The sequence below is a fragment of the Peromyscus leucopus genome, chromosome 1 (assembly GCF_004664715.2).
Source record: "Peromyscus leucopus breed LL Stock chromosome 1, UCI_PerLeu_2.1, whole genome shotgun sequence".
Taxonomy (NCBI): Eukaryota; Metazoa; Chordata; class Mammalia; order Rodentia; family Cricetidae; genus Peromyscus; species Peromyscus leucopus.
The window spans coordinates 188,048,940-188,076,622 of record NC_051063.1 but is presented as its reverse complement, the minus strand read 5'-3'; the positions used below and the strand labels follow the sequence as shown (position 1 = coordinate 188,076,622).

General features: G+C 38.8%; 1 protein-coding gene and 3 pseudogenes across 2 annotated transcripts in view; all 4 read left to right on the top strand.

The window, feature by feature from the left end:
- The window catches only part of LOC114688539 (zinc finger protein 54-like), a 406,652-nt gene that overhangs the window by 262,729 nt on the left and 116,240 nt on the right, over nt 1–27,683 (top strand). The gene's annotated exons all lie outside the window — the stretch shown is intronic.
- LOC114688971 overlaps nt 1–27,683 on the top strand; it is a 364,483-nt pseudogene that overhangs the window by 262,722 nt on the left and 74,078 nt on the right.
- On the top strand, nt 4,933–6,804 carry LOC119087422 (annotated as a pseudogene).
- LOC114686982 lies at nt 12,429–13,593 on the top strand (annotated as a pseudogene).

The following is a 27,683-nucleotide window of genomic DNA, read 5'->3' as shown; positions in this document are numbered from 1 at the left end:
TAAGAAGTTTCTCATGTCATCTGAAACTCACAGATTAACATTATCAAAGACCACTAGAAAGAAACAACAATTAAAAAGCTAAGAAATTGTCTCAAAGGCATTTTTTATACTCCTTCCTCCATAATAAGGTAATGTTATTAAATAATCCAATCCATTCACAAGATGTCTCTCTGAGTCTGCTCTGGTGTTTTCTGCCAGGTCACTGAATATTTATGTATGACTGAGATAAGAGTTTTCTTAACCTGGTTACTTTGATAATCTGAAGCTGTTCTGTTACCTCTGGGCGCTCCTTCTCTCCTGTTTATACAGTGAAACCCATCATAAGTAGGAAGAAGTTCAGTATCAGTTCCACCCACCATAATTTTGAAAATATTTCCATTTTAACACATGAACAAACAATATGCTGATGTGATGCCTTACACACGTGACTTGATCCTACTATGAAATGTTGTTCTTGAGTGTAGATTCAGATTATAGTTGTCTTAGTTAGGGTTTCTATTGCTGTGAAAAGACACTATGACCATGACAACTCTTAAAAAGTAAAGCATTTAATTGTGATGACTGTTGCAATTTCAGAGTTTCAGCTACAGTGTTTTAAGGTGGAAATTTAGGGAATGGGCTTGAACTGAAGGTTTGCATTTCTTTTCTGACATCAAAGCTTAGACAGAATATATCATCTGTACACAGTTCCAGAGAAATAAAGGAAGAATTGTAAACACTACTAACATAAAATTTGTTAGACAATACAGCATAAGTGCTAAGAAGGAAAACATGGAAAACAACAAAATTCAGACACAAAAATGCTCAATTTACTCCTGGGCTGTTTTTGTAAACTCTATTACATGAAAAAGTGATGATATTTCTCACAGAATTTAATATAATTTTTAAAGATTTATTTATTTATTGTGTATGCAGTGTTCTGCTTTCATGTATCCTTTGAGGACAGAAGAGGGAGCCAGATCTCACCACAGATGGTTGTGAGCCACCATGTGGTTTCTGGAATTGAACTCAGGACCTCTGGCAGAACAGCCAGGGCTCTCCACCTCTGAGCAACCTCTCCAACCCTTAATATATTCTTTTACTGACAGGAAATCTATGTCACTTCTGAATGTGTCCACAGTTACTACACTGATGTGTACATGCTTAGCTACAATTTAAACATTGTTTGATGTGTTTTTGTACTTTGTAGTCAGACTTCTTTCTGTGGGTCAGTTAACCCCCCAATTATGAAAGCTTGGCCTTTAGCTTAGGTTAAAGCTCTTGTAACTCAAAATAACCTGTTTTCTATTAGTCTATGTTCTGTCATGTGGCTTTTTACCTTTCCTTTTTTCTTTATGCCCAAGATGCTCTGTGTCTTGCTGGTGTCTTTCTCTCTCTGTATCACATTATTCCTGACTTTCTCTCTGTCCCTAGAACTCCTGCCTAACTCGTGAACATCCAGCTCTTCATTAAACCAATCAGGTGTCTTAAGCAGGTGAGGCAAAATATAGACACATCTTTACACCATGTAAACAAATGTGCTATAATAGTACTTCCCTCAATTTTTATACACTTCAGAAATAAAATATTCTTCAAAATTTCTTAAATTGTTATTTTGGCTAAATTGGCATATTCCTATTTTATTAGGAATATTATAGTTTAGATTAAATGTGGTTGATGTGGATTTTTCTATCTGCTTGGCAGTAGTTCAAAAATGCATAGAAAATATTCCCATAGTGTAGATGTAACCAACCATCTTATTAAAATAAGAAACACAGAACCAATGTAAAAGAGAAAGCAGAGAGGTCAGAGCTCCTAGCTTAAATCTTACCTCCTGCAGTGCTCCTAGCTTACCTGAAAGAGAGCTACTTCCTGTGTGTCTGTCTTTAAATAGTCTTTCTGTTCTGCCTTCTCATTGGTTGTAAACCCAAACACATGACTGCCTCTAAGTACCACCTCGAAGTCTTAAAGGTGTATGTCTCCAATGCTGGCTGTATCCCTGAACACACAGAGATCTACCTAGCTCTTCTACCAAGTGAGGGGATTAAAGGCGTGCACCGCCGCCACCACCACACTATTGCTATGGCTCTAATAGCTCTGACCCCTGGGCAACTTTATTTATTAACATACAATTAAAATCATATTTCAGTACAAATAAAATATCACCATACCATAGAGTACCTGTTTTTATACATTAATGTTAAAATTGACGGTATGTATTGTTATTGCACTCATTGTTACTGTGGATTAAAGGAAAATTCTTTGCCTATGAACTCAACCATGAATACTACCTTCCATATCTACCACTTTGCTTTTTAATGGAATGGCATTGGACCTAGAGTTTTTACATATGAACTGAGCATGTTAGAATGTAATCATGTAAGGCTGAAGAATGCACAGAATTGATTTAGTGGCAGTATTTTTACCATGATCTGCAGGTACAGCAATTAAAGCACATTTCCTCACAATGAATTTTCCTTCTGAGACATGTACACTGTGATCCTGTGGGACATAAACACAACATCCATAACAGATGGATAACCATGTGCAGATCTTAAATATGTGTTTTTTTTATTTATATTGCTTGTGAGCATATTGTGTCATCCTATTTTCATATTTGGAAAATCCATTATAGAATGTGACTGTATTAAAATCATGTGTTTGAGTGATTGTCTTCATCATTTACATCCCTAATTTCCTAAACTCTACTAATATTCAGGGAAGCACTCTATCTGGTAGCTGTGTTGCTGGCTTTGCACCTGGGTTCCTGGGGTCCCTAATCCTATGGGAAGGGGGTGAGCAGACACACAGTCAATGGCACAGAACCTGTGAGGTATGTAAGCAATCTCTCATTTATTAAACAAAGGGCTGAGGTTTATATATGTGGGCTTTTGGCAGGCTCTGATCCTAGCTGCTGTGGCAATTCTTGGTTGGCTCTGGGCTGCATGTCATCATGCTTTGGTATGGATCTTATGGGTCAGTTTTCTTCCAGCTAGCATGCTCTCTGCCCATGTCATAGCTCTTTGTTTGCTTAAGGTGTGGCCCAGTGCTTTTGGCCTTACCCACCTCACACATGGTTAAACTAATTTTGTTTCAGGGTCTGTTGACATTCAGGGATGTGACTGTGAACTTCTCCCAAGAGGAGTGGGAATGCCTGGACACTGCTCAGAGGGCTTTGTACATTGATGTGATGTTGGAGAATTACAAGAACCTGCTTTTTGTAGGTGAGAACATTTTGCTCCTAGAATTCTAACTAATCCTTTATATTCATTGGCATTATAGATTGTAAACTCTCTGCTAAGCTGTCTTAGAAACAACAGAAGACTAGGGAAAGATTGGTAGTAGAAAAGAACAATTTTGTGGTTATTTGATTTTTTTCTTTGCATTTTCCATGTCAGACATGTCATGTACCCCTCATTTTGGTTCCAAAATTCATTCAGATACATAGTATTTTATAACATTTATACCAATATCTTAAAGTTCCATGTCCATAGTTGTACCGGACATGGTTCTAAGTGTGAGAAAAAACTCAAGTTGTACAAACTTAAAATTTTCCTTAAATATTTTGAAGATTCTGACATGAAATAGCAATTGAAAATCATTCTTAGATTCCTCTACTCTCTGTTCTCTTCATGTATGAGCACAGTACTGTGTTAGACATCTGTATTGTTTCTAAAAATTCTAGCATGGGTCATGGGCTATCTCAGAGAACACGGGGATAATTGTATGCAAGGTAGGCCTAGTCACGTGTCCAGAGAAAATGAGATTGCCCTGCAATGTGGAGAGAAGAGGCTAGCCACTAGCAGGCTGGGCTAGGGAATGAGCAGGAAAGCAGTGATGGCTTCCAGGGAGAGAGAAGGCAAGACTGAGAGTGGTTATTTTTTTTTATTCAGTTCCACTGGAAAAGATTCCTGATCATTTGACTTAGTGCAGATGAATTCTGCCTGTTGTTAACTATTAGAATTAAGGTGCCAATTACACCTTAATTGTGGTGACAATATTAGTAGAAAATGCAGTTTTAGTAGACTATTCTGACAATAGAGTGGAATAATTTTACAAAATACAAGCCTAATGTAGGTCCATGCAGTAGGATTAGTCTTGAATTGCCTTACTTGCTGTCTGACTTTATATTACACTCTTAATTTTCTTCCTAGTGGAGAATACACAGACACACTTCAGGAAGATATTATACATATATATTATATGTATATATTATATACTTATATACAGACTAGACTTGAGAATTACCACAGAAGGAATGTTAAACACAGCAGTATGTAGATCTCAGAATGTGGAGCATAGAAATAAGCAATAGTTGCCAATAACAACTGTCTGAAACAATCTAGAACCTCTTCTGTCTGGCAAAATACTCGGCATGCCTCCAGTACTTTTGAAGACGCTAATGAGTTTTTCTAGAGGGAAAAGCAAATCCTGTGCTGCTTTTAAATAAGACTTTAAACTTTAGAGGAATTGGATATTCTGTATAGTTCTCTTGATTGCCTATCACTTAGTAAGTATAAATGCTGTGAACCTGAGTGTCCATTATACTCTTTATCAATTTCTGAGAAGAAATATTTCAACATAGAGACACTTATTCTAAACATAATCTATGAATGAGTTTCATCTAAAATTTACTTACTGATTCCTCAAATTCATGATCCATCATGTTTCAATAAAAATGAGATATTTATGATTGCCTAGCAAGCTCAAGGCCCCTGGTTTGGACCCCAGCTCCAAAAAAATAAGGGATGGGTTATCTATTATTAATCACACACCCTTGAAGTTTGTCATACTGTTTTTGTGCGATTGCATTCAATTACAGTGAAAGACAAATTTCTAAGGAGTTGTTGGTTGACTTATCTTAAGATGGAACTTAGAAAGACAGTTACTTATCATATGTTTGGTCTTAGAACAAGCCCTGTTAATATGACCTTACTCATTTTCAGAGAAATATTTCAAATGTGATCCTGTCCATCAACATGTGATAACTGAAAGCGAGTCACATCAGTGTAATGAGCTTGGCAAAATACTACCAGACCCCTCCATATATGCACATTATAGAACAAGTGAAACTACAGAAAACTCTAATAACTACAGATGCATTAATCACAGGGATGCCTCTATTGACTCATCAAATCCAGATAGACATGAAAGCATGCACACTGGAGATGAACCTTGCAAATCTAAAGACTGTGAAAAATCCTTAAATTTGTGTTCCAACATTACTCCAGATCAGAGACTCTACACTGCAAATAAAGAGCACAGCCAGGGAGAATATGATTACAATTTTGGTTCTGCACACAGTCTTCTGAAACAACCAGGATATATTGGAGAGAAACCACACCAATGTGGGAAATGCATGAAATGCTTCAATACTGCCTCAAGCCTCACTGTACATCAGAGAATTCATACAGCGTTGAAGCCTTACACATGTGAGGAATGTGATATATCCTTCACTGCGAAGTCAACTCTCATAAACCATCAGAGAATTCATACTGGAGAGAAACCCTACAAGTGCAATTCTTGTGACAAATCCTTTTCCCGATGTTCAAGTCTTAAAACACATCAAAGACTCCATACTGGGGAGAAACCTTACAAATGTAGGCAATGTAGCAAATCCTTTACCTGGGACTCACACCTCAGAATTCATCAGAGAATTCATACTGGAGAGAAACCTTACAAATGTAAGGAATGTGATAAATCCTTTATTAGTTGCTCACATCTTAGAACACATCAGAGAGTTCACACTGGGGAGAAACCATACAAATGTATGGAATGTGACAAGTCCTTTACTGTTCAGTCAACTCTTACAAAGCATCAGAGAATTCATACTGGAGAGAAACCCTACAAATGCAACTTTTGTGACAAATCCTTTAGACAGTGTTCAAATTTTAAAATACATCAAAGAATTCATACTGGGGAGAAACCTTACAGATGTAGTCAATGTGACAAATCCTTTACCCGGGACTCACATCTTAGAAAACATCAGAGAGTTCATACTTGAGAGAGACTTTACAGAAATAAGGAATATGACAAATCATTTACCACTTGCTTACATCTTAAAACATATCAGAGAAGTCACACTGGAGAGAAACCTTACAAATATAAGAAATGTGACAAGTCAGGACTCAAATATTAGAGCACATCAGAGAATCCATATTGGAGAGAGACCTTACAGATATAAGGAATGTGGCAAATATTTTTCTACATGTTTATCTCTTAGAGAACATCAAATAATACATACTAGATAGAAACTTTACAAATGTTGCAATGTCACAAGTCTGTTAGTACATGCTCTCATCTTAGACAATACCAGATAATTAAACTGGAGAGAAATCTTATAATGCAAAGACCGTGACATATTCTTTAATGGGATTTCAGATCTTAGAAGACATCAGAATACTTGAGAGAAACCACACAAATGCCTGGAATGTGAGAAATCCTTTACCTACATGTCAAATTTAGAACACATCAGAGAGTTCACACTGCAGAGAGACTTTAAAGATGTGAGGAATGTGACATGTTTTTTACTAGATATTCATATCTTAAAGCATATCAGAAAAATCATTCTGGAAAGAAACTTCATAGAACGTGCCATATCCAATATCTACTTTCAAATCATAGAAGATATCTGAGAGTTCATAATGAACCAAAAAATATTATTGGACATCATGTGACAGCACTTATATGGCATTCTCTGCTTTCAAATTCCAAGTATACATAATAGCAATATAAAGATAAGAGACTTGTGAAAGTCTTCAGTGATGTTTTAAATCTTATAAACTACCACAGAGTTTATATTCAAATAAAATTCTGCAATAGTAACTGTGATTTTTTTTAATATGTCAGGTGCTTTGTCTATAAGACTTCTTGTGCACTACATGTTTATTTGATGGCTCTGGAGGCAAGAAGAGGGCACCAGATACCCTGAAGCTGTACTTAAAAACAGTTGTTTGCTGTTCTCTGTGTTGAGACTTGAACCCTGGTCCCCTGGAAGAGCAAAGAGTGCTATTACCTTCAAAGCAATCTCTCCATCCCTGGGGAAGAGCTGTAATAAAAGCATTTAGCTTATTCATCCAAAAATTGATAATAAAGCCATGCAAGTTAGTGCATGTTTTTAATCACAGAACTCAGAAAGCACGAGCAAGAAGATCTCTTTGAGTCTGAGGCCATGCTGGTCAGTATAGTGAGTTCAAGGACTGGCATAACTACATTGACCCTGTCTTAATAAATAAATAAATAAATAAATAAATAAATAAATAAGTAAGTAAGTAAGTAAGTAAATATTTACACATACACACCAAATGTTTAGAGTCTGTAGCAACAACACCATGTACTTAGGTTATTGAAGCAAGAGCACAGGAAATGATCTGTTTTTTTGGTGTGCTTCTGGGGCCTCCATGGCTTGAATCCAAGGGAGATAAGCAGTACTTTTTACAGAGTGTTGCATTTGAAACCGCTGTGACTCGACCAGCATTACTGACCCATGTGGCATAGCTCTCTTCAAAGTTTTAAAATTTTATTTTTTGCTAGCTTGTAAGACAGTGGGATTTAATGAGGGTTCCTCATTTATTTTTTATTCTATTATTTATTTTTATTTATTTTTTATTGGTTATTCAAAGTAGGGTTTCTTGGTGTAGCTTTGTGCATCTCCTGGAACTCATTGTATAGCCCAGGCTGGCCTCGAACTCACAAAGATCCACCTGTCTCTGCCTCCTGTATGCTGGGATTAAAGGCGTGCACCACCACCACCACCACCTGGACTGTGCATAAGGTTTCTTCATAAAGTCATCTCTTGGTTAACCCACTGATCCTCTTTTTTTCCTATGTGATCCGCAGTTGAACATCTAGCACACATTATAAAAAGACCCATACATTATAACACTTGTGTTCTTCTATCCTCTCTTATTTAATTTTTGTGTGGGTTGCCATATAATAATTCCATGGAGCTTCTTCATGGACATCCCATGGAGTGGACCTTACAGCAGTCCCCTCTTTTCTATAACTGCACCACATATTTGGAATATTCTGCCAAATTTCCATTTTCATATCACCTATATTCTACTACTCATCCTCTCTTCCTACCTCTCCCCACTAAAAGATCATTTTTGGATTATTGGCTTTTGAACAAGTTTGAGGCTAGGACACACATTTGAATTTACCCATGTGCCATTTGGTGGACATCTAAGTTCATTTTACACCCTAGATTCTGTCAATAAAGCAGTGGTAAACTATGATGGGCAAGTTCTCATTGACAGGATGGCAAGTCCTTGAAGTTCATGCCTAGGAGTGTTGAGTCTGTACCAATTTGCACTGAGATTAAACTGCTTTATCTTGTAAGATGACCCTTAAAACACGCATTATGAAAAGAGATATAAAAGACTGGAATGCTCCAATGTAGTAATTCTCAACCTTCTTAATGTTGTGACACTTTGATAATGTTTATCATGTTGCAGTTTCCCCAAATGTAAAATTATTCTTGTGCTACTTTATATTTATATTATTGCTACTTTGATGAATCATAATGTAAATGTCTGATTTGCAGGCTATGTGATATGTGATGCCAAAGTGTCCTGGTGAAAGAGTTGGGTGCCACTGCTCTGAGGGAAGGTAAAATATTTCATCCTATAGAGAATACCAAGATGCTCAGAAATAGACAATAGCTTTAAGAAGTCATAGAAACTGGTAAGGTTCACTAGGGCCCTCGTGCCTCAACCATATGTAATCATTAAGGACTACTGACACTGTCACAGAAGCTGAACTGCAAAGAAGATACTTAGACCAGCCATGAAGCAGATACCAGTCAAGGTGCCTGGATGAAACAAGAAAAGACAAGCTGCCTGGAGGAGGTAGTGAGGGCTGAAAGACTCTTCCAATCTCCCTTGAGCTGCCTGCAAGCTGTGCAGTGATCCCCAGGTTTTCATCTGCATTAGCCATCATCTTCAAAGGGTCATACAGCTGTCATTGAGTTCTTCAAACATTTTTTTTTGGTTTTTACAAGATTTGGTATCTGTCCTGGATCTTGGCTGTAGACCAGAGACTCACAGAGATCTGCCTGGCTCTGCCTCCCGAGTGCTGGGATTAGAGGCATATGCCACCAAAACCAGCTCCATCATACTTTTATAAGTATTCTATCTTATACTTATCTATATAAGTATACCCATACTCTTCTAAGTCACCCCAGTATAATTTACTGGTCCACTTAGCTTTAAAAACTACTCTGTGGTTAAGAGCACTGTCTGCTTTAAGAAGACTCACTTGGAATTCCTAGCACCCTCACATGGGCACTCAAACCTCAATTCCTGGGTGTCCAATGCACTCTTCTCACCTCTGCTAGCATTAGGCCCACACATGGCGTACAGATAAACATGCAGACAAAACACCTCTAATCAAGAAAACAGAATTCTTATTGGTTCATCAGTGAGGTTTTGCTGGTTTCCCAACATTCGTTCGTCATTAGTTCCTTATGAGTGCTGAATAGATAGATGTTTGTCACTGTTTCCACAGGAAGAGTGTCACATATCAGTGCTGTAATGGCATAGTGTAGTAGTGTTCTTCCTTTCTTTCTTTATTGTTTTGAGAACACTAAACTGATTTCAAAAGTTGATTCTCTAGTTCTAAATCCCACAGTTTAAACTTTCTCCAAATCTATGCCAACATTAGTTATCATTCAGTTTTTAATTTAATTTTTTTCACTTTACTCACAAACCCCAGTTACCCTTTCCTCTTCTTCTCCCACCCCCTGACTTCTCTTCATTTCATCCACATCTACCCCTCAGAGGGTATAAATCCTCACTTTGTGGAGTTAACAAAGTCTGGCATACCAAGTTGAGGGCGGGGGGAAGCAAGCATCTCCAACCTACATCAAAGCTGAGTAAGGTATCCCTCCATCGGGAATGGGCTCCAAAATGTCAGATCATATACCTGGGATAAGTCCTGGTCACACAACTAGGGACCCCACAAACATTTCAAGCCACACAGCTGTCACCCATATTCAGAAGGCCTCCTTTGGTTGCATGCAGATTCCCCAGCTGACAGGCCAGAGTCCATGAGCTCCACTAGCTCAGGGCAGCTGTCACTGTGGTTTTTCCTGTCATGATCTTGACCTGCTTTGCTCATATGATCCTTCCTCCATCTCTTCAACTGGACTTCAGGAGCTCAGCCTGGTGCTTGACTGTGGCTCACTGTATCTGCTTCCATCAGTTACTGGATAAAGTTTTTGTGATGACAATAATAGTCACCAATCAGATTACAGGAGATGGTAAATTCAGGCACCCTCTCCACTATTGCTAAATGTCTTAGCTGGAATCACACTTGTGGATTCCTGGGAGTTTCTCTGGTATCAGGTTTCTCCCTAACCCCATAATGGCTCCTTCTATCAAGATAACTCTTGCATTGTTTTCACTCTCCACCCCTCCCAAAACTTGGCAATCTTCATCCCTCATGTTCCCATCCCCTATTCCCTCAATTCTACACACCTCCCAGTTTACCCAGGGGATCTTATCTATTTCCTCTTCCTGTGGCTTTCATGCATATCCCTCTTATGATCCTCCCTTTTTCCTATCTTCTGGGGGGGATGTGGATTGTAGTCTGGATATATTTTGCTTTGCATCTACTATGCATTTCAGTGTCAGTACATATCCTGTTTGTCTTTCTGGTTTTGGGTAACCTCACTCAGAATGATTTTTTTCTAGGTCCAATCATTTGCCTACAAATTTCATGATGTCATTATTTTTTCCTGATGAGTAATGCTCCATTGTGTAAATGTTCTGCATTTTCTTTATCCATTCAGTTGATGGGGATCTAGGCTGTTTTCAGATACTGAATATTACAAATAATGCAGCTATGAACATAGTTGAACAAATGTCCTTGCAGTATGATTGAGTGTACCACAAAAACTCTCCACTCTCACCTCTTTTCTATCCTGATCCACAATTCCAACAAATCCCTCTATTGTGTTCTTCTCCATTCATTTTGCTTGGCATCCTCTGAGATTAAATAGAGCCATATGTAAGACTGTTTGGAGCTATGTGTTGGAGTCTGGTGGGCTCAGAGAGAACTACAGCTGAAGGTAGTGATTCTTTTCCTCCAATCAATGCAAACATAGCCAACATTTGAGAAGTAGATGGTGGGCCTTGTGAGTCTTTCCCTTTCCTAAATGGATTGTGGTCTAGTGTGAGGATGATGCAGTTAAGTCCAGTTGCTGTTGGTTACTGATTACAAAAGCTGTATGGAGTCTAGAGAAGGGCATGTCTTAGCCTTTCTTACTCCATTTTCTCCTCCTCTTCCTCAGTCTTCCCAGAGCCATAGATGAGATGATGTAACTGATGTTTTTAGGACCAGGACCACATATGTTACTTATTTTCTGCATCTGGGACAGCAAGAGTCTTTTCATTCACCTGAGGATAGTGTGTGTGTAGGGGAGGGAGATTTAAGCAATTTGCCATGAGTTACATTGGAACCACTTGTTTTATAGTAAAATGATAAGGCCACCATCTAATGGTGAGAGCAGTACAGTTGGGCATGAACTCAGTCCAGGGCTTTTAGCAATGGGCTGACCACTGACTTCTTGAGACATCTTTTTGTTTTCAAAATCCAAGTCCCTAGAATGTGTCTCCCCAAGTCACAAATGCAGTATTTAGTTTTGGCTTGTCATGTTGTGTTTACACTGGGAGGCTAGCATCTGGATTTAGCCTTTTATCATTTGTTTAAGTATGTAGAGGCTAGGCTGCCTGTCTTTTATATGAAGGACTCAGGACTCACAATGAGGGTCAGATACCAGGGTGCAGCATCCTCCTAGATCTAATTCTAGTGTAGGCTGGTAGATAGCATGGGGAAGGCTGTGCAGATTGAATCAAGGTCAGCCTGACAGCTGGAGCTGTGTGGAAGGCAGCCTGAGACAGTGGGAGGGAGTGTGCATTTGCAAGGTCCCACCCACATGTAAACAGAGGTTGGGAGGATGTTGGACTTTAGCTGAGTGTAGGAGAACACCTTAGAATGGAAGAAGCTAGAGAAGTCAAGCTATTGAATTCTGGGATATCAAGTGAGGGAGGGCTAGGACGTTGGACTGTGGAGCCAAACCATAAGTGTCAGTGGCCAGACTGAGCTTCCAGGTCTGCAAAGTGAGGAATCACTCACTGCAGACCTGGCTGCAAAGGGTAAGGCTAGATGCTCCTTGGGATTAAAAGATGACTCAAAGCCACAGATTCCAAATGAGGAGTCCAGGAGAAGTCACCAGTCAACAGCACAGTGGCAGGAAATGCTGAGCTGGGACACAGGAGGGAAGGGACCAGGAGTTGAATTAGTTTCTCTGCTAAACATAAGAAAATTGCCTCTGGAGTGCAACTCGAAGTCGGTGGGGGCACGGGTCCTGGAGAGAATGCCACAGTGGCCTCACGGGGAGTTGGCCTAGACTGGAAGGCCACGCCTACTCCCGCCCACCCCCTCAGCTGTGCTGCTGGGGACAGAGCTCAGATTTGCTGTCTAGGATCGATTTGGATGAACTCATGAAAAAGGACGAACCACCTCTTGATTTTCCTGATACACTGGAAGGATTTGAATATGGCTTTAATGAAAAGGGGCAGTTAAGACACATAAAAACAGGGGAACCATTTGTTTTTAAACTACCGAGAAGACTTACACAGGTGGAACCAGAAAAGATACGAATCTCTGGGTGAGATCATCACAAAATATGTCTATGAGCTCCTGGAAAAGGACTGCAATTTGCAAAAAATCTCTATTCCAGTAGATGCCACTGACAGTGAACCAAAGAGTTTTATATTTATGAGTGAGGATGCTTTGACAAATCCACAAAAATTGATGGTTTTAATTCATGGTAGTGGTGTTATCAGGGCAGGTCAGTGGGCTAGAAGGCTTATTATTAATGAAGATCTGGACAGTGGCACACAGATACCTTTTATTAAGAGAGCTGTGGATGAAGGGTATGGAGTCATAGTCCTGAATCCAAATGAAAACTATATTGAAGTGGAAAAGTCAAAAATGCACAAGCAATGGTCTTCTGATGGCACGGATGAGCCAGCAGAGAAGCGGGAAAGGAGAGATAAAGTCTCAAAATAAACAAAGAAGCACCGTGATTTCTTTGAGAAGTACCGTAACCCCCAAATGGGGAAAGAAATGATGGAGCTGTTTATCAGAGAAAATGGTTCTCCTGAAGAACATGCAATCTATGTTTGGGATCATTTCATAGCCCAATCTGCTGCTGAGAATGTGTTTTTTGTTGCTCACAGCTATGGAGGACTTGCTTTTGTTGAACTGATGATTCAAGGAGAAGCAGATGTAAAAAGTAAGGCGACTGCTGTGGCATTGACAGACTCTGTTCACAATGTGTGGCATCAAGAAGCTGGCAAAACCATCAGAGAATGGATGAGAGAGAACTGTTGCAAGTGGGTCTCCAGCTCAGAACCATTGGACACATGGGTGGAGTCCATGCTGGCTGACTGTCCCCGAGTCTCTGCAGACGCCGACCGCCACGAGCTCACTTCCTGGAAGAGCTTCCAGTCCATCTTCAAGTTCTTCACGGAAGCGTTGGAGGCCAAGAGCAGCTTACCCGCCCTAACGCGGCGCTCCCACCAGATCAAGCACGAGGAGCTGTGAGCTCGCCGCCGCCTGAGCACCCGCAGCCTCCCGGCCCCCATTAGATTGCTTTCTTCCTCCAGCACAGGGTCTCGATATGTTCGTCTAAATAGCGTTTTGCATTATTTCTAGGTGAGTGCAACTGTCAAAGCAATATGGACTCGCGGCCGGGTCTCCTGCGGGCTGAGCCCGGCTTCGCGCAGGGGTCTGCAGGCAGCCGAGCGCTGCTGGGAGCCCCTTTCTTTTATAGAAGGCCACACACCCGGGTCCTAGAAATGCCAACTTTAAACTGAGAACATGAATGCCATGATGAATTTGGGGGAGTACAAATTGTTCTCTCCTGTAATGACCGATTTCCATTTCAAGACTGAAAGAAAAACTTTGAATAAAAATTCATAAAGTACTGAATCCGAGTCCTTTTCTCCGGACATTCCTGCTTAGTTGAACGAGTCTTTATGTCTCTGACTTGAGGAGAGAGCATTCGAATGAAAACGTAAGCAGGTATTTTAGATGCAGGTATAAGGCCCCATTTTCAGTGAAATTTCTAACTTATGAAAACTGACCCTACTGTTAAATATGTAACATGATGAGAGGCATTTAGGTGACACACTCAAGGCTTGCTCTCTGTACTCCCATGTGGAGTATTGGTGGTAGTTACTAATCCGTGCTGAGTGTACTTGGACCTTTCTTGTAGTAAACCCTTGCGGTTACACCATTTATTTTTTACCGTCATCAAGAAAATGAAACTGCATACCCTTGTCCTTCTGAAAAGCTATGTAAAGTTAAAATGTTTCAGTTTTCATCTACAATAGGAAAATAGAATGATTTTCTCTTTTAGGTCCAACATTTTTAGTGTTCCACTTCTTCTGCTAGGGTTTTGCCATATAATCCAACAGTTAGGTCCTTTAACCCAACTGGGATCTGGCCAGCACGGTGAAATACAGAAGATAAAATAGGTTGACATTTTACTGGCTTTTAAATTAAAACATTAAACATTAATTACTTGAAGAATTTAATTAGTGAAGATTATATCCAGTGGGTGAGATTGTGAATTTAATACTTCCAATCCTTTCTTAAGTAAATTCAACAAGTAATGTGCCTGCCTCGTTTGAGAACATGGAAAAGTCTATCCAAAATGAAACCGAGGCACTAATGCCTCAGAAGAAAACCTGGACTCAGCAAGCTTATGGAGAATTTTTTTAATATTATGAACTGATTTCAGCAAGTTTTAAAACTGGTAATATCTCCTGTTCCTTAGCATCTACATGCGTTCAATAGTTCTGCGTTTTGAGTGCCGGTGAAGTCAAGCGGCCGTGGTCATGTCTGGTCATCTTCTGATATTACTTAAGCAGAAACAACTTCAGAGGAAAATCAAAATGGCATTTTACCCCCAGCTCCTGGGCGGCTTAAAATGTGTTACTCCAACAATGTCAAGCACATTGCTCTGTCATAGTGGCCCTTGACATTTCTAATTTTAGAAGGATTGGTGAGCTCAAAAAAAAAAAAAAAAGATAGCTTCCCAATGGCTGGGTTTGGAAAATTGGTGTGGATTGAATGTATCTTACCAAATGTTATAAATTGTCTGGTGTTTTAGTATATAAAAATATTCACTAATTTTGTGACATTAAGACAAAAGCCAGCACTTATACAGGGATAGATTTGCGAAGGTTCTGCAGCTGAATGAAAGCAAAGTAAATGTGCTCAGCTTATGAACCAAAGGACTCCTGGTCCTCCCCTCCAGATCCCTCACTTGTATAGAGAGTGTCATTGATTTCTTATGATGACTATTTTATAATCACTGAATTGTAACCTTGTTATCTGTCTGGTAGAGAGCTATTTACAGAGTTATATTTTGTAAATGTCTGTTACTGCTTGTGGATCTGCATTGTAGCAACCCACAGGGAGCCAGGCAAGCACTCCAGAGATAAGTGATTCCTTTTTTTTTTTTTTTTTGGTTTTTCGAGACAGGGTTTCTCTGCATAGTTTTGCACCTTTCCTGGAGCTCACTTGGTAGCCCAGGCTGGCCTCGAACTCACAGCGATCCACCTGGCTCTGCCTCCTGAGTGCTGGGATTAAAGGCGTGCACCACCACCGCCCGGCTTAAGTGACTCCTTATAGGATTTCATAACCTGTTGATTGGGATGCTGTTGGTATATGTGTAATGATACTATTCACCTCGGTTTTCTTGGGCTAACAACAAGCAGTTGACAGTACCCCACCTGCAGAGGGGTGGCCAGTGTTAATATTTCTTCTCTGGTCTTCTCCCTGTTATCTCCTTAAAAAGATTCTGGGCATGGGGTGGTATAAAGGTAGGCTGTGGGATTTTTTTCTTTAACTATATACTTAGTTCTTAGAGTAAATAGATTGAGAAAGACATAAATTGGAGATTCAGAATAGTCCTGCAGCTGCTTTGGATCTTTCTAAAGGGACCTAACATGCAGTCCTTGAAAGTCACGCTGGATATTTGAAAGACCATCTACTTGTAATAATGTTCTCTTCTCAAATTTCTACCTTGTGCTTCCTGGAATGCATTTTTGTTTATATGTCAAAATAAATAAATAAAGCATAGGAGTTTCCTATTAAAAAAAAGAAAATTGCCTCTGAATTTCTGCTGTGGTTATTTTACCCTTGTGGATAAATTTCATATTATATGCCTTGGAATAGTCTTGCCTCTTTTTTTGGATTGACTTTCATTGCCAAAATATTCTTATAAGAATGATCTAGTCAGTCCTGCCTGCAGTAGTCCTGCCTGCTGGCCTGAAACTGGGGCTGCAATGAATGGGTGGTGGTATGGGGGCATGAGGTTGTGTCCCCGACCCAAAGCCTGCAGGATGGGGTGATTGGCTAGGAGAAAAAACTCACCTCTTAGTTCAATTGACCTGGGAATTCTTTGTCTCAAGGAAGAGCTGGTGTCTAGGAGGATGGGAAGATTTGGGGGGTGGGGTGGGGCTTGTATTTTACAGGGTCCATTGGGGGATGCTGGTAGTCCAGCCTGCTTGCAGGAGTCCTGCTTGCTGGACTGAAACTGGGGTTGTACTGGGTGGGTGATTTTGGGGTGCGAGGTTTTGCTAACACATAAGTGAATACTAGATATAAAGCAAAGGGTAATCAGACTACAAACTGCAGCTCCAGAGATGCTAACTAACAAGGAGAACCCTAAGAGGGATGCATTAATTGCCCTGGGAAGGGGAGATACATGAGTTCTTCATGAGTAAACTTGTGGCGGGGGGGAAGAAGGGAGGGTAGGGGATGGGGAATGAGAACATAAAAAAATGGGATAGTCAATCTAGAACAGGGACCGAGTGGGAGAGAAATGAAAGCGATCCCATGACAGAGGAAGACAACTGGAGGTATGGAGAAAGCACGTGTTAGAAAAGTTTCCAGGAATCCACAATGGTAACTTCACCTTAGACTACCAGCAGTAGAAGAGAGGGTGCATGAACTTGCTACCCAGATAGTCAGATGGGTGAATATTCTACCTGTCATCATAGAGCTTTCATCCAGTAACTGATGGAAACAGATACAGAGATCCACAATCAAGCACCAGGTGAAGCTTCAGGAGTCCACTCAAAGAGAGAGAAAAGGGATTCTATGAGCAAGGGGCATTAAGATCATGATGAGGAAACATACAGAGACAATCAAACCAAACTAGTGGGAACTCATGAACCATGGACCAATAGCTGTGGAGCCTACATGTGACTGGACCAAGCCCTCATCATAAGCAAGACAGTTGTGTAGCTTGATCTGCTTAAGGGTCCACCTGGCAGTGGGATCAGGATCCATTACTTGTGCATCAGCAGGCTTTTTGAGCCCACTGCCTACGGTGGGACTGTAAGTAAACTGCAAAAAAACTGGGTCTGGTGTCCTGGATTTTGGCACATAAATGTCAGTAAATTGATGGCTGAAACTGCAAGGAGACAGTTCAGCCCTAGAGGGTGAATGATCCCGGAACCCTTGAGCTACTTAGAACAAGAGCTCTGCCTTGAATGTGTCCCAGACACCTGGAGATGTTTAACACAGCTGTGATGACTGAACTGGAGACAGTTCAGCCCCAGAGGGCGAGGTATTCTGGACTCCTTGAGCTACATTGAACAAGAGTTCTGTTCTGAAGGTGTCCTAGACACCTGGAGCTGTTTAGAACAAGAGCTCTGCCCTGAGTGTGTCCAGACACCTGGAGCTGTTAAGCACAGCTCTGATGGCTGGGACTGCAAAAAAACAGCACAACCTTGGAAAGGAAGGTTTTATGACTTCTGGGGGAGAGTCAGGCCTAGAACTGCTTCAGCAAGGAAGGGTATCCTGACCCTTCGGGAAGGTCAGGATATACCTGTTATGATGGTATGATGTTGGATGGTTTCTCTGCAGGACATAGGACAATCCTGCTCCTCTCCTGGAGAGCCACAATCTCTGGCTCAGTGTTACCAGATTTTGTTCACCCAGTCCACTATGGGAGGTCACAGCAAGGATCTTCTGTTCAGCTCCCCTTTGCTAAGTCCACCATGGGACATCCCAGCAAAGTTCTTCTGTTCAGCTCCCCCTTGCTCAGTCCACTTTTGGACATCCCAACAAGGTTCTTTTGTTCAGCTGTAAATGAAGGTCTTCACCCAATACTCTTCTGAGAAAGAGATTTATTTGGAAAGGAGGAGTCCAGGAGAGTATTTGCCTCTACTAGGGTGGAGAGAACAGCTCACAACTGACCAGGCAGGGCAGTTTTTATACAATGTCTATGGGGCAGAGTCAACTGTGATTGGTTAGTTTATTTTCTGCCCAGGGATTTGCCCTTTTGTGAGCAAAAGGAAGAGATGGCCCTGATTTCAGGGTCAAATTGTGTTTTGTTCACTGGCCTTTCTTGGCTTTTTGACACTACCTCTAAGCCCAGGGCACATATCTTTCACTGACTCTGATTCTAGGGGCCAAGAGTGCTATTTTGGTACTAGTTTTAGAGTCAGGGCATACTTCCTGGGTTCTGGGTTTGGGGATAAAATGTTTATTTCTCTGGCTCAGGTCCCAAACACAGGCTGTGTTTCTTTCCCTGGTCCTGGGCCCTAGGGGCAGGATTCTGCAGTCCTGGTCTGTGATTGGTTGATTTCACAAGTCAGTTGGACAGTGGCAGAGATGGCTCTTATCTGAGCTAAACTGTGTTTCTCTCACTGACTTTATCTGATCCATCCTTCCCTAATTCTGGGCTTCAGGATCAGGGTGGGTTTCTCTAGCCAGCCCCTTTTCCCCACAGGGACACCTTACACAGCTTTGTTGTGGGGGAAGGAGCTTGGACCTCCTCATCTAACTGTGTCAGGCTCTGCTGACTCCCCATGGGAGGCCTAGTCATGGAGGAAGTGGAATCGGGAGTGGGTTTTGGGGGAAGTTTGGAGGGGGAGGAGAGAGGGCAGTGGGATCTATCACTGGTATGTAAAACCAATAGCAATTTTCTGAATAATAATAAAAGAATATTCTAGTAGGATATTTGAATTTATGTGTGATATTTGCAAACACAGTTCTCTTTGCTATGGTAGTTTACATTCATGCACACTGATTTCCATGTTAATCCCCTTCCCTATTCAAGAGAATGACATATAAGACTATGGATTTGGCATTCACACAGAGCTTTTAGATATCGATCATGAAAGAAAAACCTGTAATGTAATTAAATGCAAAATTATGATTTTTGTGAGCTCCACAGATAAGATTGTAAACATTCACATTTAAAAGTAGCCATTTTTATTCAATATTAATTTTTCATCTGAGACGTATGTACTCTGTTATATAAATACAACACTCTGTATGGTGGTATTTTATTTGTACTGAAATGTAATTGTACTGAAAAGTTGTTTCAAGAATGGATAATAAGTTTACAGAAAGAAAGCCTGTTTTCACATAGTCACCCTTAATTTGACCTGTAACCGTACAGCAGTTGCCTAATCAAATGACTACACAAAATATTTGGGCTCCAATTGAAATGTTGGATTTACAAAGGTTTAAGGAGCCAATAGTATCTTATGGCATGCATTCCCCATATGTAAAGCAAATGTTAAACTCTTGGTCAACATATAATAGAATTGTACCACAGGATCGGTGGGAGGCGGCACAGCAGTTCTTGAACAAAACCAAAGGCTTCAATGCTTATCTTGGTTCAAGGATGAGGCTAAAAACATAGAAAAATAATGGAGGGATAAAGGAATACAAATTTGCCAGGATCAGTTTATTGGAGAAGGCCAATATGCTTCAGTACAAACACAATGTTTATATGATGTCCAAACCCTAATTTTATGTCAAACAGCAGTCTTTAATGCATAGGACAGAGTTGAGGAACCAAAAAAAAAAAAAAAAAAAAAAAAAAAAAAACTAAACCGAGTTATTTACAAAGATTATAGAAGGCCCAAAAGAATCCTTCACAGATTTTTTACCAAGACTGGCTTCAGCAGTAAAGAGAATGGTCCCAGATTCTGAAGCTAGTAAGATAATAATTAAATCTTTGGCCTTTGAGAATGCGAATGCAGCATGCAAAAGAATAATCAGGCCGTTAAAGGCAAAATCTACACCTTTGGAAGACTGGATTAGAGATACGGTTAATGTTGAGGATCATGACCATGATGATATGTGGGTAGGAGAAACAATTTCAAAAGGTTTGAGGAAAGTTAAAAGTTTTAGATGTGGAACTAATGGATCTCTACATTTAAAAAGGGACTGTATACAGGTCATTCCTAGAAACAATGTTTCTTCAAGAAACAATGGCAACAGAATGCCCCTTCCTTCTGGAGTATGCAGAAGGTGTGGTAAGGGAAAACACTGGACCAATGAATGTAGATCAACAAGGGACAGACAGGGTAATCCTTTTCCTCAGTCTTCCGGAAACTCCCAGAGGGGCCTCATGCAGGGCCACATAACAAATTCAGTTCAAACGTTTCCTGCAGCCATAGAGGTAACCCCTACTCAGAGCAATTAAATAACCAAATGCCCTTTGAAATAAATCATGCTGGTCAGGATGATAAAACAGAGAGAATAAAAAAATTCAGGAGAAAACATAAAGAAAAAATTTTGGCAAACTTCTATTAAGGAACAAAGACCAAAATTAATGATAAAAATAAATGGTGTTTTGTTGTCTGGTTTGGTAGACACAAGTGCAGATGTTACCATAATTGCACCAGAATTTTGGCATCCAACTTGGCCTCTGCAGGAGGTAAATGTTCAACTGTTAGGAATTGGTACATTATCTCAGATGAAACAGAGTGCAAGATGGCTCAAATGTATAGGTCCAGAAGGACAGAGAGGAAAATTAAAACCATATGTGGCTAACATAGCTATGAACCTGTGGGGTAAAGACCTGTTGCAACAATGGAATACTCAGATTAACATCCCTCCAATCTCAGAAACAAATCATAAACTAACACATGTTTCTGAGAGAAATATTAAAAGATATTATTCTAATGAGTGGTCACCAGCCATCCATATTATACAAGAGCAGGCCACAACAACTGATGATCTTCCAAAGACACCAACAGCTCTACCTTTAAAATGGTTAACAGACAAGCCTGTATGGATTCAGCAATGGCCCTTAACAACAGAGAAACTCCAGGCTTTAAAAGAGTTGGTAGAAGAACAGTTAAATGTTCAACATATTGAAGAATCAACCAGCCCTTGGAATTCTCCTGTGTTTGTTATTAAAAAGAAATCTGGTAAATGGAGAATGGTAACAGACCTTAGAGCAATTAACAACGTAATTCAGCCAATGGGATCTCTACAATCTGGAATTCCTTTGCCTACTCTGTTACCAAAAGGATGGCGTTTCATAGTTATTGATTTAAAAGGCTGTTTCTTTTCAATACCCTTACAAGAAAAAAAAGAGAAAGATTTGCTTTCAGAGTGCCTACTATAATAATTCTCAACTCGTTAAAAGATTTCACTGGAGGGTCCTCCCACAGGGAATGTTGAATAGTCCAACTCTGTGCCAATATTTTGTACAACAGTGATAGTAAATGATATGTAAAAAATTTCCTAAATCTATAATTTATCATTTTATGGATGATATTTTACTAGCTGACTTAAATGCAGATACTTTAAAAAAAATGTTTAAAAAGTAAAAAAAAAAAATTGCTTTGCTGGGCATTAAAAATTGCTCCTAAAGGGCAGTGGTGGCGCACGCCTTTAATCCCAGCACTCGGGAGGCAGAGCCAGGTGGATCTCTGTGAGTTCGAGGCCAGCCTGGGCTACCAAGTGAGTTCCAGGAGAGACACAAAGCTACACAGAGAAACCCTGTCTCGAAAAAAAAAATTGCTCCTAAAAAGATACAAAGAGGAGATTCTATTAATTATTTAGGATATAAAATAGAGCTACAAAAATTTAGACCCCAAAAGATGCAAATTAGGAAAGATTGACTAGAGACACTTAATGACTTTCAAAGATTATTTGGAGAAATTTCTCATCTAAGAACTATTGTTGGGGTAAAAAATGATGAACTGAATAATTTGTTCAAAACCTTAAAAAATGACAAGGACTTAAATAGTCCAAGAGAATTATCACTTGAAGCTGAGAAAGAATTGGCCTTGGTAAAAAAGAAAGTACATGAAGGGCACGTGGATTGTATTGATCCAAAAATGTATTGTATTTTGGTTACTTTACCTTCTAGGCATTCTCTTACAGAAATACAAATGCAGAGAAAAGATATTATATTAAAATAGATATTTTACCAAATAAACCAAATAAAAAATTTAAAACTTATGTAAAAAAATCTCTGACTTGATTTGAAAAGGAAAATTGAGACTTTGTCAATTAACAGAAATAGACCCAACAAAAATTGTCGTACCTTTAAGTAAGGAGGACATTAAAAAATTATAGACAAAAAATGAACCTTGACAAAGAGCTTGCAGTAATTTTTTGGGAGAAATTAACAACAAATATCCCCAAAACAATAAAATTGATCTTATTAAGAGAGCTGATTGGATCTTGCCTCAAATTGTATGGGAAAAACCCATATCTGAAGTTCATACATTTTATACAGATGCCAACAAACAAGGAAAGGCAGGTTACAAATCAGAAAATTTAAGTAAAATGGTTCAAAGTCCTTATAATTCAGTTCAAAAATCAAAATTGTATGCTATTCTATTGATATTAATGGACTTTTCAGAAACTCTCAACATAGTAACTGACTCTACATATGCTAAAAGAGTAGTATTACATATTGAGACTACAGAATTTATCCCTGATGCTTCAGAATTAACTTCACTATTTACTCAATTACAAGATACAATCAGGAAAAAGAGTCATCCTTTATGTATAACTCACATTCGATCTCATACTGGTCTGCCAGGCCCTCTAACACAAGAAAATGATGAGATTGATAAATTATTGATACGAAATGTGCTGGAGACCTTAGAATTTCATAAAAAAACCATCATGTCAATGGTAAAGGTTTAAAAAAGGATTTTTCTATGACCTGGCAACAAGCCAAAGAAATAGTAAAGAAATGTCCTACTTGTTCCTTCTACAATCAAACGCCATTACCAGCAGGATGTAACCCAAAGGGTACTCAGAGGAATGAAATCTGGCAGATGGATGTGTTTCACTTTGCAGAATTTGGAAAATTGAAATATGTACACCATACCATTGATACTTATTCAGAATTTCAATAGGCAACTGCTTTGAGTTCAGAAAAAGCTGATTCTGTAATCACTCATTTGCTAGAAGTTATGGCCATGATGGGTATACCTGCACTAATCAAAACTGACAATGCACCATCATTTGTCTTTGTTAAATGAAAGAGTTTTTTGCTTATTACAATATAAAGCATATTTACAGGCATGCCACATAATCCTAGAGATCAAACAGTTATAGAAAGATCAAACAGAACTCTATATGATATGGTATATAAACAGAAAGGGGTAACAAAACCCCCAGAAATAGACTACATAATGCTCTATTAACTTTGAATTTTCTCAATGCCAATGAGAAAGGAACAACAGCTACAGAGAGACAATGGATAATAAAAAAACTACAGAATTAAATCAACCTATATATTTTAAAGATGTGCTGACCTCAGAATAGAAACCAGGGTATGTATTACATTGGAGATGAGGTTTTGCTTTTGTTTCTACAGGAGAAGATAAGCTATGGGTACCATCAAATTGATGAAGGTTCAATTTAAACAAGAGAAACCTCTTAATTAGAGGACGTGATAGTTCATCAACCAGCATGAACATCCAATTTAAACTAACTTATACCAGTAACACATACCTTTTCATTTAATCAGATAATAACTTGCCAAAAAGGAACATCCCCAAAATTAGTCTTGGGGAAAGGTTTTTGTTTTTGTCTTTTAGGATATTGAAGGTTAGGGAATCTGAAGAAGACAAGACAAATGAGACAACTGAAGAAAAGGGACAAATCATCTATCCCAGGAAACAGAGTGAAATGTCGTATGGGTATATCATCTAAAATTTTTTTATAATTCTTCCTAAATGTTTGTTTCTGCTTTTCTCTAAAGATTTAACACTATTGGTGTTCTAATAGTCCCACTTCAATTAAAATTTAAAGTTGACTTTGGAGTTGGAGAAAGGCTCTCTCCTTCTTTAAACTTAAGCATGTTGTTAAAAGGAAAATGTAAACTCCCTGTATCATGCCAGAATAAAAGAGCCATCTTCTGCTATGGGACAGGACAAAAGCCAAATTAATTAAGGGACTATTCTATTTCTAATCTCAACTCTTTTATTCTATTCTGATTCTTTAAACTTTTCTTAAAGTATAAATTTTATATCAAAATTTACAAGATTAATATATATATATATATATATATATATACACACATTTTAAACTTTGTTAAGATATGAATGGTCATATAGAGTACTAACTAATTCTAGAAAACAAGGCTTCAATTAGCTGCATATATATGTCTTTATGTTTGAGTCTCTTATCAGTTTTCTGCAGGAAATCAAGGCCAGGCCTAACATCAACTGAAGTCTCCAGGAAAAAGATGGGTCCCCACAACAACAACAATTCCACGTGGACAATAATAATATCATTAAGCTGACAAACATCATCCACAGATCAGCTTTGAACTACAAGGTGCTTAGAGCAATTTTCAGATGACTAGCTGAGATGATCCAGTCTCAAAGACTACTTGAATAAGGACTTGAGATAAACCCCGAACTTTGGCATTATACACAGACTGGATAATAATAAAGGATATAGTTACCTTTCTAGAATTGACAATTAACCTAAAATTTTTCTTTCAAAATAAAGATAACTTCATCCATACCCAGCCAGCATGAAGCAATTTTAAGAATACGACGCCCACATTCCCAAAGAGGTGGTGTGGAGCGGGTGGTTTTTTGGTCTTTTTAATGGGTTTTGGGTCTGGGATAATTTTCATTGTTTAGGGGGAGTTGGTTACAAGTTGTTGTCAAGGGTTAGAAAAAAGGCTAAGCAAAGGAGATTAAATTTAAAGTTCTTGTTTAAAAAAAAGACAATTACTAGTTTTAAATACTTTACATTGGATTGGATTGTTTTATATTGTATACAAATTTAAAATTGATATTGTTAAAAATGCTATATGTATATTTCTAATTGTATTTATACCATTCATTTAACAATGTAATACAATTTTCTGATCCTTGAATGTTATTATTACCAACTATTAGGATATAAAGAAATGAAAGTTAGTAGTTAGACATTATAATAGAACATGTCTTAAAAACTGAATAGATATATTTTAGACAGACCATCTTCAAACCCTTCAGAGATCTACAAAATATGGCATTTAAAATGTTTTAGTAACTTAAGAAATTATTCTTTTTTGAGATATCTCGGCTCCTGGCAGCACCAATATACTTCAGAGAAAATATGGGCATTGAAGAAACTGCATATGGAGTTAACTTTCATTGTGACAAAATTTAGCCACTGGACAACAAAGCATCCTCAAATCAACAGGACAAAATGGACAGACAAAACACAAAACAAAGGACTACTGATTCTTGCCAAAACAAGTATGGTTATGACTTCATCAAAAGCCATCTTTTTTGGCGAGGACAATATGGAACCATCCCTGAAGTGGACTTTCGCAATCAGAAAAAGGTACAGTGCCCTTTTCTTCGAAGGTAGCTGAACAGGCAGTGGGCCGATGGCTTCTGATATGCAATGGAATAGCAGCTAAAACAGTTATTCTTAAAAAGTAACTAAGCTCACGCCTCTCAATAGTAGACTGGCATTTAATAGAGGTATGTGGAGAAGAATGGGATGCTGAGATGAAGCCATATATATACACAGCCAATAAGAATGGACAGCTGAATTAAAAAACCATCAACAATTTCTAAAATTTAAAATCCTGAATCATGACAGGACACTAGTGGAATTCAGGTGTTTCTGGTACATGGACTGCTCTCACCCAATGTGAGGTTGAACTGTTGACCTATGTATATCCTACTTCACAAATGAATCTGTCAGATATGCTAAGCCTATAAGCTAAAGATGATGCCCCAACACTATGGAAAAACCTCAGGTGACTGTCCAGGCAGCTGGCTGTTTCTCTCAACTCACAAATTTTTTGGAAGTTGCTTGCATGCACTTCCTGCTTTTATTTTTGTTAGCTAATATTATTTCCTTCTTGGGCCTCTGAGGGAGTTGAAGATTAGATAGTTATAGTTAAAGGTTAATTAGGTATAGTTAAAGATTAATTAGGATAAAAAATAAATTAGATACATTTTAGACTTACCAAAAGAGGAAAGGTAATGAAATTATTTTCTCTAAATTTGTCAAATAGAAATGGACTAGACATTGTTTCAGTATTTATTACTTGTATATATTGTATATAGTTATTGTACTTTTGTATATAGTTTTCTTTTGTTAGTTATAACATTTGCTTTTTTCTGTTTATTAAAATAGAAAAGGATAAATATGATGGTATTTTATTTGTACTGAAATATGATTTTAATCGTATGTTAATAAATAAATTTGCTTAGAGGTCAGAGCTAATAGCAAGCCATAACAGAGCAGGGCATTTATGGTTCACGCCTTTAATCCCAGCACTTGGTAGAAGAGCTAGGTAGATCTCTGTATGGTCAAGGATACAGCCAACATTGGAGACACACACCTTTAATCTCAATACCATAGAAGACCTGGAGGACTGTACATAGAGACAATGATGAGGCAGTCATGTGTTTGGGTTTACAACCAATAAAAAAACAGAACAGAAGGACTATATAAACACAAACACACAGGAAGTAGGTCTCTTTCGGAGAGCTAGGACCACTACAGGAGAAAGGGTAAGGTTTTAGCTCTAAGCTCTTGGCTTTCTTCTTTACATTGGTTGAGTGTTTTTTATTTAATAAGATGGATGGTTACATCTACAACTCTGAAAAGTCTCGGATAAGCTTGGTGGCACAGGCTTTTAATCCCACCACTAGGGAGGAAAAGGCAGGTGGACCTCAGTGAGATGGAGGCCAGCCTGGTCTCCATAGTGGGTTAGAGAACACCCAGGGCTTCAGGATGAGACCCTGTCTCAAAACAGAAAAAGAAAAAGGAAATGTGTGCTTTTGTGCTGAGTTCTTAATGCTGAAACTTAGAGTCTTGAAAAATCACAGTATGCTGTTTTATGGTATCAGATCACAGTATTTTCAAAGTTAGAAAAGGTATTATAAACCTTAAATTAAAGGTGGTGATGGCACACACCTTTAATCCCAGCATTGTGAAGCAGAGGCAGGTCCTTGCCAGCTTGGCCTACAGAGCGAGTATAAGGACAGCTGGGACTACACAGAGAAACCCTGTTTCTAGAGCATAGGGAGGAAGGAAAAAGTCATGAAAGGATATTATTATATAAGAGAACATTAAAAGGCATCTTTCACATAATTATAATAACTCATCTATATCAGAAAATGTCTACAATAGTCTTATGCATCCTTGTTCCAAGATAAGCACTATATCCATGAATGCATGTATAAAATGTTTTTACGTTCTGGCATTTTCTTTTTTTTTAAGACCTGAACTCACAGTGTTGCACTGTCTGGCCAGGAATTCACCATGTACATCAGGCTGTAATGGAATTCACATAGTTCCACCCACCTGTTTCTACCAAATACTAAGATTAAATATATGCACAAACACAACTGTTCAAGGTGTTATATTTCATT